The sequence below is a fragment of the Vicugna pacos genome, chromosome 11 (assembly GCF_048564905.1).
Source record: "Vicugna pacos chromosome 11, VicPac4, whole genome shotgun sequence".
NCBI lineage: Eukaryota > Metazoa > Chordata > Mammalia > Artiodactyla > Camelidae > Vicugna > Vicugna pacos.
In genome coordinates, this window is record NC_132997.1 from 29,351,272 (window position 1) to 29,364,337 (window position 13,066).

A 13,066-nucleotide genomic window follows, 5' to 3' on the forward strand; every position below is an offset into this window, starting at 1 on the left:
CAGGCTTTCCGCTTGCTGGTCCGCCCTGCCTGCCTTCCGCAGGGAATGATGTGCGTTTTACTGTCTCTGCTGAGAAAACGGTGTGGGTGTATCGGACCCCTGTGTCAGGGGTTGAGTTGTGTCCTTGAAAAAGATACGTGAAATTCTAAGCCTGGGACCCGTGACTGTGACCTTATTTGGAAATAAGGTCCCCGTAGACATCATCAAGTGCAAGTGAGGGGATACAGAATTCGGGTGGGCCTAGTCTTGTGTGACGGTGTCCTGCAGAGAGGGGAGGACACGCGAGAAAAGCACCGAATGACGCTGGAGACCAGGACTGGCGTGATGTGTCTACGAGCCAAAAACACCAAGGGAGGGAAAAAAAGAGAAACAAAGACACCAAGGGTTGTCAGCAACACCAGAAGCTGAGGGAAGAGCATGCGGCAGTTTCTTCCCTACGCCTTCAGAGAGAGCAGAGCCCCGCAGACAGCTTGATTTAGACCTTCTAGAATCCAGAACCCTGTTGCTTCGGGGCACCCAGGATGGTGGTAATTTGGTAACAGCAGCCATAGAAACTAATACAGCCTCCTGGAGAGTCAGCACACGACGCTGTAAAACCTACTGCACAGATGAGAAGGTTGCCTTGGGTTGTCCCAAGTAGTCATAACGAATGACGCCACCTTCCAGAAAGGAGGAGCCCAGACTGGGGGCACTTTTAGGGCGGGAGCCATGTCTGTCCCCCCCACATCCCTCCTTCTGTGCCTGAACCCCAGCAGTCCTCCGTAAGTGTTGCAGGTAAGAGTGAATTAACGGGAGGATGTATTTCAGAGCGGTTAGCGTTCTTTATGATGTCGCGTAAGTAATTACCATCGACCTCCATTCATACATAACTGGCAAAGACGTTGGATCCAGTGCCTTCGTTGGAGAAGCCCCCTCCTAGGCGCTGAAAGACACAACCTTGGGTTTCTCTGAGATCTAGTTTGGTCCCTGGAGCCCTAAGTGGTAGATGTGACCAGTAACAGCTTTTCTTTCTTCTTTTTTTTTTTGATCTGAAAAGCCTGCCGACATTGTGATTGTGCCGCTCAGATGTGGCCCCAGTTTCTTAACTTTCAGGGCAAGGTGTGTTAACTCTGCATTTAAAGTCAGCCCACACAAAATGATAGCCTGTTGTTTTGTGCATGAGTTGATCTTAAATGCCTTGGGAGGCACTAGGTGAAGGGTGTCGTCTCCCAATGCATGAAATAATAAATCAAATAATACAAGATGTGAAATCAGCCACTTGGGTCTCTTGGAGGGAAACAGCATGTTGGGGGGTTTCATTTGCTGAAAACCTAAAGCTGAAGTACCTTTTAGTGCTGAATGTGGAACCGAGGTACCTTTATAAACTGTAAAGGGCTGGAAAGAAGTTAGTTATTAAGTTTGTTATTTTTCCTAGTCCATATCCGTGATGAAATGGCAGACTCGGTAACCGACCTTTTTACTTCTCTGGACTGCAATTTCCTTATCCAAATGAGGGAGTTATGGTTAGCATCCCAAGGTCCAAGATCAATCCATTTTTTCTTCCTTTGACTCTGATTTGTCAGCAGGGGTGTGTGTCTCTCCAAGTTCCTGAAATGTGGGAATATATTTGTTGACTCTGTTGGTATATAATATTAAATTATTTTGCAAAAGTTTTTCAGAATGGATTTTGTATAGTATAGAAGACAAAGGCTTTTTTTTTTTTTAGTAAAATAAGGAGGGGACATATAAGAAGCCCTTAAGAAAACATATCCATAATAATAACTAAAATTCATCTTGCCTAAAAAGGAGAGGAAGTATATTTATGACTAGCATGAGTATATTTCATGCTCACTGCAACATAAATTTTTAGAAAAAAGAGAAACAAAGGCCTCCTTTAGATGCAGTTAGAAATCCTAGGTGCCTTTTCAGTGGAAACGGCAAACTTAATCTTCTACTGTGTGAAGGAAAAAGTTGAAATTAACCCTAACTTCACATTACAATAGCATAAAGCAAACACCATATTCAAAAATGACAGTTATTGTGCTTTTTTTGGAATCAACAACTTTTTCTGTGACTATAATGCCCCTTGAAATTTCTGAAACCTGCTTGAATGCTGGGAATTGCTGGTCAAAATACAAAGAGTCAGGAAGTCATTAAATGATTTTTAATTCATTGGAATAAGCATTTCCTGTGTATTTTTATTTGCTTTCTGAAGACAATAGACCTTTGATCTGAGTGTGTATCTAGCCTTGAAATCAACTCCTTACAGAGAAATTCCTGGTTCTACAGAGGGTCTGTTGGAGTATCCTTGGACCACAGGTCACAGGCCCCCAAACTTGGGCGAGGCGACACGGACTGTAGATGACAGAGGATGAGTGCGCCGGCGACACGGGGCAGCCTGGCAGAGGGATGAAGGGTAACCTCTAAGGATGACAGACACTTGGACCGGCCTGGGCTGACGGGAACCAGGCGATAAAGGGCAAAAACAAATGAACTAAGAAACACACCAAAACCTATCATTCCTCTGTGTAACTTCCTTCAGAGCTCAATCCTTCCATGTTTCAAAAAAAAGAATTTAAAGCAGTATTTTAAGAAACATGTCACAAGAGCTGTAAAAGTGCTTATACACCTGGCCCTTGCCCTGGGAATTGTGCTTCTAGATATTTATCTTAAGAAAATAATCAGAAGTGTGTAAGCAGAAGTGATTTATGCATAAATGCATTTACTGAAGCATTATTTATAATAGTGGGAAAGTTGGAAACAGACTCAAGGTACAAAAACAGGAAAATGGTTAAACAAATCATAGTCAGTTCAAGTGATGGAATGCCGGGTAGATATTTAAACATCGTATGTTCAGAGTCTTTTCTTTTGGTGGAGGGAGGTAATTAGGTTTATTTATTTATTTGTTGTTTCAGTGGAGGGACTGGGGACGGAACCCAGGACCCTGTGCATGCTAAGCACGCACTCTGCCACTTAGCTACACCCTCCTTCTTCAGAGACGGTTTTTGATAAAGGGAAATGTCCCTTCTGTAGCATTGAATGAAAAAGCCAGGTTCACACCCAAACAGTCCATATAGTTATAATTTTAAATGTGTACATATGTCTGTGTATATATACAGGAAAAAAATTGGAAAGAACTGCACCAAAATGTTAACCCATTATCTCTAAGTGACAGGATTATGAGAGTGTTTCCGGTTATTTATATTATACAATATTTTAAGATTTTTCTACAACGAGCCTGTATTGCTTTTCATGTAAGAAATACTGATTTTAAGGTTCTGGTGTTCATGCATAGCCTTTAAAATGACAAATCTTTCCCCCCAAGTCAGAAACATGGGCACTGTGTTTTGGCTTTAGTGTCATGAGGTGGGGAATTATGGGTAAACACTGTATTTTCACGCATTCATGACTCAGTCAAGGAAAGGACATCAACAGAGCAGGTGTCACTCAGCAGACGGATGCTCACTGAGCGCTTGCTCTGTGCTGGCCTGAATGCACGCGCATCACGTCTGGGCGAAGAAGGCAAGATGCTCCTGTCTGGGTGCCTGTGACTGTCCCACGGTGCTGAGGAGGGACGCTTCCTAAAGGCGGGCGCATCTGCACAAGCCGGCTGCCAGAGAGACTCGGCCCTGCCCGGGCTTCGGAGCCACGGGTCCAGCTGCTCCGCCAGGCTCTCAGGTCCCCGTCCTGAAGCCCTACTGCTTCAGCTTCTGCTGCTGTGTCTCAGAAGGAAGCTCCGTCCGTGCAGGAGGCTTGCTTCGCCGTGTAGCTGTGCCGCTCAGGACTTTGCCAGCGTCCCTGTTTGGTGCTGACGACTTGGTGTTTTCATCGGTGGTTGCTGCATGGCTCCATATGTTAGGCTGACAGGCTGATAATTTGCAAAGTCAGCCTCCTCTCCTTTCTCTGTCTCTCTCTCTCCCCCCTTCTCTCCCCAGTTCACATGTTTCTGTTTTCCAGAGGCTTTATCTGCATTTTCTAGATACCTCAGAAGCGGAGAAGGCAGGGGCTCTGGGATCACTCGGTCCAATCCCTGCGCAATCGGACCCTCAGGGCTTGTCGAGTCCTTAAGTCGGGGAGGATGGAGCCCAGGGAGGCTGCGGTGGGACGGCCAGCGGCCTGTGTTCAGGGCGCGCTGCCAAGGTCCCGGATAGTGTGCTTCGGGGAGCCCCCACTGGAGAGGGTGGGCCTGTCTGTAAACATCTGACCCACTGTGGCAGGGACCCTCTCGGCGAGCAGAGAGCCATCTAAACAGGTGGTTTCCTGCTGCAGAAGTCACCAGGGATGTGCCTTCTTCCCGCGTCACGTGGCCCTTCCCAGACCCTGACGCTGGGTTTCCGGGTCACTCGGGGAGGCCACATGCCGGTCATCCAACAGCGCTGGCATTTCCCTGCTCATCCCTGGTCTTTACGTTCACAGTGTCTGCTTCTGCTCACCCTTCCCTGCTCCATGGAAGGTGAGAGTCATTGATGGGGACCAACATTTAAACCTCACTGGGAGGGAGCATAGGCCCCTGGTTGATAAGTGACCTCGTTTCAAATCCCACCTTTTGTTTGCAAGCTGCATGTGTTTTAGGAGATGTAATTAAATGCCTCAGTTTCCTTAACAGGGTGTTGCCCTTTGACCCCTCACCTGACTGATAGGGAGCTCTCAGTAAAGGGCAGCTCTTATGATTATTACACATTCCCTGCAGGACAGTGTTCCCGCTAGAAAGTGTGTGTGCACGCGTGTGCGCGTGCACAGCTCTGCATCGTGTCTGGGCAGAGAGGAGGCTGCTGAGAGCAGGTGTGCTTTCAGGGTTGCTGTAGCTGGTCTGTTTTTTCCTTAGGAAAATGTGAATGTGGCAACATTTCTTCTGTATCATCTGGGGAAGAGACTGAGATTTTTCTTTCAGTTTTTCATCAGCTGAAAGGAGAAATCTGGCGGCCATGAGCAGTTTTAGAGGTTCAGTCTGTGAGCTGGCTAAAAGTAAAAGTAAATGGGACAGTGAGACTTTGTTTGTTCCTTAAGTAAACTTTCGTTTCTCCTCCCACTGCACTGGTGATGGCCTGTTCATTCTGATGTTTCCCCTCCATTCGTTTTGTTTTGTTTCTTCTCCCTTTGAGTAACAGTATCTTTAACAGTGGTTCAACTGTCCAGAAATGGAAAAACTAGGAGATGACTCTTACAAGATGTGAAGTAATACTATTCACATCACATGTCATAACTGCACATCTGCTCACTCACGACCACCATGAAATCCCTGTTCTCTTTGGGAAAGTAGCCATTCTGGAGAGTGGAGTTCTAGGCCTCTGAGAGCTTGTCCTTCAAAGAAAAGAAAGGAAGAAAGGAAGAAAGGAAGAAAGAAAGAAAGAAAGAAGGAGGGAGGGAGGGAGGGAGGGAGGGAGGGAAAGAGAGAGAGAGAAAGAAAGAAAGAAAGAGAAAAAGAAAAAGAGTAAAGGAAAGCAGGAAGGAGAGAAGAAAAGACATTTTGGGTAGAAAACTTTCTAAAGTGTAACTCAACCTCTTCTGCTTTCTGAAAGAGTCTGGGAGCCTTGATGTAACATCTTTTCTTCTTTTCCTGGCCTTGAAGTCGCCCTAATGAGAACCGATTCTAGTGTTGTTGAGTAAGACAGTCAGGTGCTCCGGCAGCGGAGACAGGGAGGCGCGTGTGCGGGCACGCTGAGAGGCCCCGCGCTCCTGGGCGTTTAGAATTCTTCGGTCTGCTTTTCCCACTTTCCTGTTTCCCCCTTTCTTTCGGGTGTCAGCAGTTGTTTCTCACCAGCATGTGTGTCTATAGGAAGCCTTCTCCCCACTTCTACTTTTCTGTTTCTAAAGTGCTCTGTGCACGAAAGTGAGAAGATCCCAGTGATTAGGGCTGTGTGTGCAATAAACACAGCTGTTTTCTGAGTCCGGGCCTAAGAGCTATTGCGCCTATAGGAGAAGTGTATATATAAGAAAAGTATTTCTCAAGTTTTGTTTTGATTTTTTTTTAATTCCTTGTTTCTAAACTATTTTCTGGATAAGTGAGGTGATGCACTGATGCAGTTCTATGTAAATAAAAAACATATAAATTGTCATCAACCCACCCACTCCCACCCCTGTCAGTTGTATGAGATTGGTTATCAGTTATTCAAATGCTAACGTTCAGATAATATATTTCTTCAGTGCCCTGAGGTTTTGAAAATTGTCACAGCTCTGTGGATTGAACTGACATGAGAGAAAAATATTTCAAGCCTCCTTTAGTGATTTTTATGCTCATAAAACTGTTCTCAATGTATCAAAGACAGAGAAATAATGTCCTCAGAAATCTGTCTCAGGCATTATCTCCCTGCTGGAGATAACTTTCTTCTTTTCCCAGTTGGTTTATAAGATGCGTTTCCATGACCAGCCATTTCTGTTGAAGAGTCTGTTGGCTAAAAACGTAATCTACTTTGTACAGCAAAGGAAACCATAAGTAAAACAAAACGACAACCTACAGAATGGGAGAAAATTTTTGCAAATGATGCTACTGACAAAGGTTTAATTTCCAGAATGTATAAACAGCTCATACAACTTAGTAACAAAAAAACAAACAACCCAATCCAAAAATGGGCAGAAGACCTAAACAAGCAATTCTCCAGTGAAGACATATAAATGGCCAATAGGCACATGAAAAAATGCTCAATATCACTAATTATCAGAGAACTGCAAATCAAAAGTACAGTGAGGTACCACCTCACATCAGTCGGAATGGCCCTCATTAAAAAGTCCACAAACGATAAATGCTGGAGAGGGTGTGGAGAAAAGGGAACCCTCCTACACTGCTGGTAGGAATGTAGTTTGGTGCAGCCACTGTGGAAAACAGTGTGGAGATTCCTTAAAAAACTAAAAATGGACTCACCATATGATCCAGCAGTCCTACTGTTGGGCATATATCTGGAGGGAAGTCTAATTTGAAAAGACACACGCACCACAATGTTCACAGCAGCACTATTGACAATAGCCAAGACATGGAAGCAACCTACATGTCCATCGACAGATGGCTGCATAAAGAAGTTGTGGTATATTTACACAATGGAATACTACTCAGCCATAAAAAGAATAAAATAATGCCATTTGCAGCAACATGGATGGACCTGGAGATCATCATTCTAAGTGAAGTAAGCCAGAAAGAGAAAGAAAAATACCATATAATATCATTCATATGTGAAATCTGAAAGAAACAAAAACAAAAAACAAGAAAAAGGAAAAAGAGGACACTAATGAACTCATCTACAAAATAGGAAACAGAAACAGACTCAGACGTAGTAAACAATTTTATGGTTACTGGGGGAAAGGGAGTGGAAAAGGATAAATTTGAGAGTTTGAGATTTGCAAGTGTTAACCACTATATATAAAAATAGATAATAAATTTCTTCTGTATAGGACAGGGAACTATATTCAATATCTTATAATAACATTTAATGAAAAAGAATATGAAAACGAATATATGTGTGTGTGTGTGTGTATGTGTGTGTGTGTATGTATATGCATGACTGGGACATTATGCTGTACACCAGAAATTGACACATTGTAACTGACTGTACTTTAATTAAATAAAAAAAAAAAGAAATTGTAATCTAGACAATTGCCAGGCCTTCAGGATTTCCCGGCAGAAATTGTAATGAGTATTAAAAGTCAGTGGGTTGGGAGTGATTTAGTCACCAAACACCGTCACCTTCAACCGTCCAATGCCCCTGATTCACCACTTTGTCCTGTTTCCCCAAGTGCAGCTTGGGGCCCAGAGCAGACTGTGGCTGGCTGGCTTTCCAGGAAGATCCACACAATGGTCCCTGGGCCCTGGGAGGCCTCTGCTACCCGGACTGCTTATATTAGCCATCGTGCACAGAACAATCATACGGTACACTCTGCAGTCAGCAAGTTTATCTTGTGTTAAAGTTTCACCAATAGAAATGAAGTGGTGTTTACCCCAGTTTCGCGGCCAGTCATGTGCAGATAGCACCTGTGAATGTTTTCCGTCCACACGTGGAACTCCCTCTTTCATTTTTCATTGCAATGAATGTTGGTGGGAAAGCTGAAAATTTTCAGATCTCTGGCAAGTGTTAAAATACTCACCAGGGATAGGGTATAGCTCAGTGGTAGAGTGCGTGCTCAGCATGCATGAGGTCCTGGGTTCAATCCCCAGTACCTCCTCTAAAAATAAAGAAATAAACCTAAATAAACCTAATTACCTCCCCCATCAATAAACAAACAAAAATTAAAAAAAAAAGTCAAATACCAGAAATGCCTCACAGTCACTGCTGTCACTGCGCCTGGGAGTGACCACTGTCGTGGTCAGAGCGCGTCCACTGATTGTAGACGTTAAGTTCTAATGTAAACCCAAATGCAGTTGACAGGTACTTCCTCCCAGTAACCAGAAGCCTCAGGAGTGAGGATTTTTGAAAATGTGTTAGAATTTAAAAGGATTTTATAAACCGGATTTCATCACACTTCCCAACCTCTAGTTCGTATTTCTGTATCAGTCAGAATGGGTTAAGCGCTATTCTGAGTGCCTTAAAACACTGATTCATTTAGTCCTCGTAACAACCCTGTGAGGCGAGCACTGTTCCCCCGGCTCACGTCTGTGTAAACAGGGGCACAAAGCGATGAGGTCATTTGTCCGAGGCCACGCTGCTAGTAAGCGATGGAGCCCCGAACCCAGGCCCGGGGCTGGCAGGCGTGGAAGTGCCTCACCAGGCTGCCTGCCCGGGGTGTGAGTGTTGCTGGCGCCGTCCTCGGTTTTCAGACAAACTAACCAAAGTTGACTTTTTAAAAACACCCACTGCATTAGCTTGTTAGGGCTGCTGTAACAAAGTGCCACAGACTGAGCACCCTGAACAACAGAAATGTCCTTACTCACAGGTCTGCAGGCTAGAAGTTTAAGATCAAGGTGAGACTTGAGGGTTGTTTGGCTGGCTAATGTAGTTACACAAAATTTTGCTGAGATTTGCATAAATAAAAAAGGAAGAATGTGGGGGGCGTGGGGATAGCTCAGGGGTAGAGCGCGTGCTTAGCATGCACTCGGTCCTGGGTTCAATCCCTGGTACCTCCATTAAACATAAAGCATTAAAAATTTTTTTTAAAGAAAGGAAGAATGTGAGCACGAGAAGATAGAACATTTCAAACCAGTGTGTAAACAGTTTATGAACGTAAAAGAACACACACCTTTCATAGCATCACATTTTTTGAAGAACATGCCTTAGAAAATCATGATGTCACAAATACGTACCGAACACCTCACAGAGATTAAGACGAAAACATTTCTAGCAGAGCAGGCCTTTCACGCGGACAGAACTTATGTCTTCTGGAATTGTTTTATATACATATATTTCTGTGTACATGTGTGGATACTTATACATAACACCATTTTTATTTTATTTTTTAAATATATTTTTGTTTTTGCCCAGATGATTTTTTATTTTATTTATTTTTTTTAAAATTTGGGGGGTAATTAGGTTTATTTATCTTTAATGGGGGTACTGGGGATTGACCCCAGGACCTCGTACATGCTAAGCATGCGCTCTACCACTGAGCTATGCCCTGTCCCCTCTTTTATTTTTTTTTTTTCACTCTAACCCCGCATTTTCTGTGAGTTCTTCATCTTGCCAACGGAGGTTTTGTCAATGTTTTTCAGGAATGAAGAGCTGATGAAAGGTTACAGTTCTGCAATCCAGTAGGTTTTTTAATAAGTATTCACTGAGTATAAATATCAAAAGGAGAAACTGAGGGCCCCACCACGAAACTTGAGCCTAGAACAATGCTTGTCATAAAGCAGATGCTAAACAATACTTACCAATTGACTGAAAAAAATTTAATACTACAGAGTTTAGGTAAGGTAAGAGGTTCCCTTTGTTAGCAAGGTTTATTCACTGTATATGCAGTTGCAAATGACCCCCCATCTCATCTCAGAGCCTCCGGGTCAGCTCACCCTAGAGGACATGCCTCTATAAGTAATTTTCTCTTTCTTTGCCTGTTTGCCCACACAGCACGTGGCAATCATGAGTAAGAAGAAAATGTCGAAAATGTCTTCAGAACTTTTCACGCTCTGTAATTATCTCCCCGTTGCCCTTTCTCTCTGCCCGTTGGGTGTTTCCGGTTCATTGCTGTAGTCCCTGTGATTTACTCAAACCCACTCTGATGGTCTCCCTTCCTGCCCTGTACCCTTTGCTGCACAGGGCCTGCCTACGAGAGGAAGACCCCAATGCGTGTTCCTGGAAGGACGTTTGTTGGAGGACAACGGTCAGTGTTCACTTAAAGGAAGCATGGAACTTAATTCCTACAATATACGGTGAAAAGAGACTTCACTGCTGCGTTCACATCCTTTCCCCTACAGATTTTCTCTTCTCCCAAGATCAGGCTTCTCGAATGTGACCTGTCCTGTGGCTCCCAAGAGCCACCCATACAGCTGCTGCTGGAGGCTAGTGGCTAATTCGTTTGCCCCTCAACACAGCTGGGGAAGGCCCATGATGTCATGAGCTGGTGCAGCCATCTTGTGAGCATGAGGAGACAAGACTGGAGACAAAAGCCAATGATGCCGAGGGTGGAGAAGCAGAAAGATGGCAGGAGCCTAGCTCCTCAGTATCAGCACTGAACCTCTAAGTTAACTAAGCCTTGAGCCACTGCCTCTAGACTTCTTGCTATGTAAGATAATAGACATCTTTTTGTTTGGGCCACTTTGCCAGGTTTTCTGTAATTAAGGCTAGAGCCATCCACAATGACACTTTGACCTTTCACCCTTTCGCTAGTTGATTGTTAAGCCCAGACTCGTCTGGATCTCAGCAGAAGGCCCAGCCCAGGGCTCTCCACTGTGGGTGTCCGTGGTCTCTAGGAAGAAATAATAAACTGCTCGAGGGCAGGGTTCACACTTTCTGCTACTTTGCTTTGTCTGCGATGCAGTGAGCACCCAAGAGTATCAGTTGCTTATTTGTCATAAAAGAGTTGTTAAATGCATGGATGTTTACCTTTGAAACTGTATAGATGCTTTTACAGAGAAGCTAGCTGAACACCCTGGGAGGATGTCCAGACCCACATGAGTCCTGGCTCTGTCCCCCGACCCAGGCCAAGACTCCTAGGGAACCAGGAGTCACCTGCCTTGTGAACCCAGTGCCACAAGGGTGGCAAGAAGTTGACTGTCCTGCCTCTAACAGAGATGACCTCCCTACCTTCCAGCCCAGCACTCTGAAAAGAATCACTCTCAGCAGTGTCTGCTGTTCTCCACGCCCTCAGATTGTGCAGAATACAGTGTACACACGTGTACAATCGAGTCTATAGAAGTATTATACAGAGTGAGTACATGCACATTCGTATGTGAAAATTTGGGATCATGATTGTTCCTGATAGCTATTGCTGTGTAACAAATCACTCCAAAATGTAGAGGGTTAAGCATTTTCTTATCTCCTGCAGCATCTGCGGGTCAGCGAGGTGGCAGGTGCTGGCTGGGTATTGTCAGTGCAGCCACAGGCAAACACAGGCTGGGGCCACCAGGGCGTAAGCAGGCACCCCTCTGTCCTGTCTGATCTTCCCACGTGTGCTGGTTTTGGCTTCCTCACTGCACGGAGATCTCAGGGCAGCCGGACTGCTCTCCTAGTGGCTGAAGTCTTCAAGAACCAGTGCTCTAGAGACAGGACAGAAGCAGCTTCACCGCTCACGACCTGGGCTCGGAGTCACGCACTGCCATTCCTGCCGTCCCTGCTGGTTAAAGCCGTCACAAGGGCCTGCCCGGTTTGAAGGGACGAAGGCGTAAGCCACACCTCCCAGTGAAAGGAATGCCAGGGAATTTGCAGATGTATTTTTAAATTGCTATGTTATATACTCATTCTAGGTGCGTAAGTGTACGCACCTAAGGGGGCCCTGAAACAATTCTGGGCGGGGCAGAAAAAATGTTAGAACTTAGATTTCTTTTCTTCATTCACTCTTTTTATGCTTCTTTGTATCTGTTCATATACGTATAAATAAATTGACAAATATGTTGGGAGAGGTGCTTAAAAGCTTAGGCAAGTGAGGTGCACAATTTTAAAACTTGTCGGATATTCCCAAACAGCTTGTCCAGAGCCCTGCTTTTATCCTTACTTACTAAAAAATCAAAGATTCTTTATATCAGGATCTACCAATCAACTTTTTTTCTGTCACTAGGTATTTTTATTTAAATTTTTTTCTCATTTAACTTATTTATTTGACAAATAATGAACAACTACTATACAGTAGGCACTTTTTGCAGAGTTGGGGGTACAAGGACGAGTTGGTAAGGGAGAGTTACAGCCAATTACAGTGCTAAGATAGAATGCAAGGTGAGGTCTACCATCGACTTTTAACCTTTTAAAAAACTGCTTCTTATCTGAAAATACATGTATGTATTTGTATGACTGAATCGCTTTGCTGTACACCTGAAACTAACATTGTAAATCAATGGCACTTCAATGAAAAATAAAATATTAAGTAAATAAGTAAGTAAATAAATAAATACCATTGTCAAGGGGAAAAAAAGTGGTGTTTTCCAGAAGAAAACTTAAAAAAAAAACTGCTTCTTAGAATTCTATTTTCTAACCAATTGCTAGACATTTAGGTGGATTCCAGCTTTTCTGCCGTTCACAACAATGCTGTAACGTACATCCTTGACCTGGATGTATGTCAGGGCATACTTTTGCCAATATAGCTGTAGGCTAAATTCAGGCAGTGAAATTTCTAGATCAAAGGTTATGTCCATTTAAATTATGACTGATATTGCTAAATTGCTCTCAAAAGAATCTCAGCATTGGCATAATAACCGCCAATCGACAATCCCCATGTCAACATTTGCAAATGACTGTTTCTCCGCATGTCTTCCGCAAGGCACTAGTTTATTATAAAACTTGACAATCTTTGACAATTAGGCGAAAAATGGTGTCCTCTTATCTCTCAGATCTATGTCTTTTATTTCCAGTGAAAGTGCTTATCGGATGTTTGTATTACTTTTCCTATAAACTATCCTTTCATATTCTTTGCCTAATTTTTTACTGCATTATTCTGCTTTTTCTCTATTGATTTGTACTAGCTCTTTGTAATTTGAAGAAACTAAATTATGTTTCTCATACATGTTGCAAATATTTCCCGT